The sequence below is a fragment of the Cynoglossus semilaevis genome, chromosome 13, assembly GCF_000523025.1.
Source record: "Cynoglossus semilaevis isolate Cse_v1.0 chromosome 13, Cse_v1.0, whole genome shotgun sequence".
Classification (NCBI taxonomy): Eukaryota; Metazoa; Chordata; class Actinopteri; order Pleuronectiformes; family Cynoglossidae; genus Cynoglossus; species Cynoglossus semilaevis.
In genome coordinates this window covers 18,974,161-18,979,431 of record NC_024319.1, presented here as the reverse complement: position 1 = coordinate 18,979,431, position 5,271 = coordinate 18,974,161, and the positions used below count along the sequence as shown (strand labels likewise).

The 5,271-nt window shown below is 35.6% G+C and overlaps 1 protein-coding gene across 1 annotated transcript in view; it reads right to left on the bottom strand.

The window, feature by feature from the left end:
* Positions 1 to 5,271, bottom strand: part of grik2 (glutamate receptor, ionotropic, kainate 2) — a 127,665-nt gene that overhangs the window by 891 nt on the left and 121,503 nt on the right. The gene's annotated exons all lie outside the window — the stretch shown is intronic.

Below are 5,271 nucleotides of genomic sequence, written 5' to 3'. Positions count from 1 at the left end.
TGTAAGGGATATATGTTTTTTTTTTAGTTTTGATAGTTTTCAGTACTGAGTGCAAACTCTTCTAGATGAGCATAAAGAAAAGGTCACTAGACTCACTTCCTTTTAAATGTGATGTACTCTCTTTATATTCTATGAAAACATGTGTGTTTGTAACATTTTTGGATATATGGATATTTCATATTGAGTTTTACAGACATTACATTTATATAATATAATCTCTACTATGTATTTCTAAACAATTAAGACATTTTACCCGAGGAAAAATTAAGACACCTTTATATTTATTTCCACTTAAGTTTTAGACACATGATTAGAACATAGTTACTCATCATTTTGAAGGAGCCTTGCCCTTTTTAAACCTCATATATCTAGTCTGGTGGATTCCTGACGGTTGAAGTGAGAGTCAACCCCATGGTGAGATCAAAAGAGTTGCCTGAGTCTTCAGGAAGAAGATAGAAGCATCGTACAAGGCCGATAAAGGATATCAAATTTTCATCAGTTAGAATACTATGTTTTGTAGATATTAAGTGAGATGGTTTTTAAAAGTATTTTCTTCTGTTTCTTTGGTCTTGTAATGTTTTGACATGACAAATTTAATGCTATGGTTGTTGTTTACAACCACTGTAAATTAAATAGCATGGCAGCTTCAACAGTTTAGGTTTAGCTCCCAGCTCTGGGAACCACTGGGCCCCTGGCTGTCTGCACACAGGGGACACTTTGCCATCACCACTGTCTGCTGGATTGATGGCTGCTGCTTGGGGTCATTGGATTACAGAGATTTTATGGTGCTTGACAATTGTCCGTGGCTGTACGGCTGCATGTCAGAGAGCGGAAGAGCCTGCTCACTTTGGAGAAATCAGAGAGGCTGTAAATCTGACACAGGAAAAGAAAAGGCTACATTCATTCAGTGTAATTATTTACACAGCAAAGACTGGTTAACTGACTAATGTTGGATACAGCTGCACACCAGCAGAAATTGGGTTTATTCCCATCCCTGAGGTAGATGTTATGTAGCCGTGGACTTCATGTTGACAGAATACTTACTGATGTGGACTAAAGTTGGACTACAAAGTCTTTTATATGATTTTAATTCTGAAATTATTCAAATTGGGACTTCCTACCAAGATGGGTTCCTGATGGGTAACGCTTCAGTTGCAGTTATCATTTATTGCTTAATTGTGTCTGGCTCTGGACCACAGTTTAAAAATTGTCCACCATGAGAATAGATTAGATTCACAAATCCATGTCCAGCCATGAAGACTGGAATTTGCAAAAGCCAGAAAGGAATGCTAATGACCAGATATTTTACAAGATGTGTTATTTTTTATTTTGGGTGTGACTCAGCCTTTGCAGACCTCAAGTAGTTCCACAGCCCTGCTACACATAGTAATTTTTGTTTTTCACTTTAATTTACTGTTCGGTCAGTTTTGCACCAAGTATTTATTGTGAACGCAATGTTCTGATAGTAAATTAATCCGACTAGTTTGTTCTGTCCTGCTTCTAGTGTACAATTACTGCACACAATGTTTTTGTTGCTCAAACCTGTGACATCTGGCTCCCTTGGCTTTTTATATATATATATATCTTTTACTTTTAATTATTTCTCCGTTTAGTTTTCTTGAGTCTCACGGTGTACAAGATGCAGCGCTTGTGTCTACCTTTTCCCGCCTGCTGTGTTTCCCTCCATGACTTTTATGTCTCACCAGCTTATTAAAGACTGTTATTTCTCTGCTGTGTCCTCCCTTTGTGTCCATCACTTTAGCATTGACTCCACCCATATCAGTAGGATTATTTCAAAATCAGAAATATTTTTTTCTTGAACTGTAGTTGTAATATGCTATTGTAAAACTGTAAATATTTACTGTAACATTTTTCCATATATGTACTTTTAAGGCTATAGAGGAAAATATATTTTTTAAAAGTATTTATTAATTTGTTTTATGGGAACATTACCTATTGAGTAACAAAAAACAATCACGCCACCAAACTTTCCTGTTGATGACTGAAAACTAAGGCCATTGTTTCTGTACTGTAGACTTAAAAACAAATCTTATTTTTATGCTGGAAAAGCAGCTGTTATTTTTAACTCCCCCTCAAACAAAGAGGATCCACATCTGAGTTAGGTCTGAGAAAAGTGTGTGTGTGTGTGTCTTTACTGGGATGTTGATTCTGTGTTACAGTTTTTCCTCAAAACAACTGTTTTCTTTGCATCTCAGAACTATCAGGTGAAACAACAGACTTCCTTCGCAGCCCGTATCTGGCTGTGCATCCATATGCATGCATGCAGGCTGTGCTGTGTTGATGAGAAGGTTTCCTCACAAACAGCTGGTGGTCCCTTCACCCCGACAGCCAGGTTAGTTTGCAGCAGCCTCAGCCACAGTCAGGAGAAGAGGAGAAAGCAGCAGGAGGGGGAGCGAGAGGAAAAGAGGAGGAAAGACCGAAAGCAGGGAGATAAAGCAGATGAGAAGCCAAGGGGAAAAAAGACCCTTAGAGAGGAGCAGGAGACGATGGGGGAGGATGGAAGAACAGTCCGTGTTTATAATGGAAATCTAAAGGATGAGAATGGAATGACAGAAATGTTACATCGAGACATTTCACTCAGTTTGAATTTTTGAATCACTTAGAATCAGCCATTCCCCTTTGTATGAATGAACTAATGTTTATAATAACATGTCAGTCTGTATGAACTTGTATGAACTAACAAATACGAAAAAAAAAAAAAAAAAAACTGAAAAGTTTACAAATTTGAACCCTGCACCTGTACATGCTTTATACCAGCGTCACTGAACATACATGAACAACAGTCAGCAGAGGCCTCAACATCCGGGTTTACACTGATACAAAGTGTAAAATGAGAGTCATGAAATAAAGGGATTCATTCACACACCATAACCACCTTCCACAACTCTATTACCTAGCTAACCTTTCAGTGTGAACAGAAAGAATTATTCAGCAATTTAAAAAAAAATCTGCAGAACTAGAATGCTTAGAATGCCCTTTAAAGTTCATGCTTAACAATTGCAGCAAAAGCAAGAACCCCGAAACCAGACCCACTGACCCCAACCCACGTTTTTTTTTTGTTTGTTTTTTTTGCACATTTAGTGTTATGAAGATTCAATGGTGTGTTCAGATCCCTTATTCCCTGACATTAGAAGCACTCATACAGCTGTGAAAAATGTACCAATACATTTTAAAATGTCTTTCAAAGTTTCTCCTCAAACACCATGATGTGAAGTCTGGCAGTAATAATACATTTGTGATGCAAAAAACTCTGATAGAAAATCCAGTGATGTATATCAGGCTCAGCTGTACCTGAAATAACGAATGAAGGAATACTTTACTGAACTGTGTATAGTGTGTAATACATACAGAGAAGAGAATTCAGAAGAGAATTGCGAGAAAAGTTTCTTCACATTTTAAAAACCTGGTAATGAACTGGAAATTTACTTCCCACAAAATTATACAGAAAAAAAGCTAGGTAAAAACATGTTATCATCACGTCTACACCTGGCTGCACCTGAGGACTAACAAGATGGAGCGGAAACAATTGGATGTTGAAGATAAAGTTCTCTGGTTCAATTATATACTTTTTTTAATTAAATAAAGCACGTTGAATTTGATCAAATTAAATAACCAATTCACTAAATACACTAAACTAGAAATAAACATTTAAGTCATTGACTTCTCTTCTATACCTTTAAAACAATATTAATATTTTTCTTTTTTTATCATATCTGAGGCCCTATGGCATTCTAAATAAAAAAAATACACTCTCTATCTATTTTCTTTGTTTGTAATGTCACAGAGAGGAAGTAATTATAAAATGCAAATTGCCGGATGTGCACTGGCAAGCATGTGAAACACAACAAAAGATGCTTAGCACCACATTTTTCAACTTGACACTTGCGGCATCATGGTGTGAAAACAATCCCATATTGTGAGAAAGGTGGCGATGAAGTAAATGAGAAACTCAGAGCGTTAAAACAAAAGAAATGTGACTGCAATATGAAATAAAATACACATGGTTTATTTTTTCACATTTGAATGAGACTGACACCCAGAAACTACAGATCAAAGTGGCTCTGGTAAACAAAAACATGTATATAACAATGCCATGTATTTCTAATTCAATTATTTATGATTAATGCTTTATTTTTTAATTTTTATTAAATATTCTTAGTGATGTTTCCTGGTTGCACTTGTAGAAAATTAAGATTTGCTTTACACATTTTAGTCTTTTGTACATTTGTATTTTAAAATATACATTTGTGTTCTTATAAATCTTTTATAAAGCCATCTCAACTGCAAGCCTTTCACATTTAATGAATAAATACCATCTACCCTGTCAATGACGTTGTTATAACTGCCTGTGAAAGGTAATCATTCTATGGTAACCTTGGTTCCTTTTATGTCCACTACCATGGAAACGCAAACAAGCTGACGTTGATGTTCACTTCCAACCATAGTATTCTAGTGTACAATTACTGCATATGTGGTACTGTGTAGAGTTAAAGGTTTAAAGGTAACAGAAACGTTTTTATTTAGCATTTTTACCGTGAGGTGTTACAGTAAGTAATCATTTGTGGGGCCAAAAGTTTCCATTTTACAGCAAAGGAGAAGACTGTGTATTGACACTGGTAGAATATATGTTTCAATGGGATTAATTACAATCTTTAATCAGTTTGACTTCCACTACAATTTTAGCTCGAGCCATGATCACTGGGTTTTTTGTATCTATGTGGAGTGTAATAATTATGTCAAACAGTTCATAAACAAGTGACTGCAGATTCAAAGTTATGTGTCCAGTGGATTCACAAGCAAAATCTGTGCAGGCAACAGAGTGCAAGGATGTCAGTGTTGAAATTAATATTCCCTAAAAATATGAGGCTAAAAGGCTTAACTGTATTAATGTATTTGGATAAAACTTAGTAATTTATTATTAATGCATGGCAGTTTTGTTTTTGTTAACTAGTAATTACATGATTTGTCACTTAATTGTATAATTTGACTGCTGGGTCAGTTCAGTATAGGTTGGATGTAGAATGCTGGGAAAAATAATTTCAACAAAAAGGGCAAACATAAACCTTAACTTACAAAAAGACAATTTGACACATTTAATGTCTGCTGGCATTTAATGAAATAGAAATAACAGTTTTATCAGTAATCAGTCTTCACCATACCGTGGGCCAGCGGGCCATATCTGGGCCATAGTTTGTCCAAGTCTGCTCTAGTATATAATTAGGTTTACTGTATTAAGTTTACATTTACTGT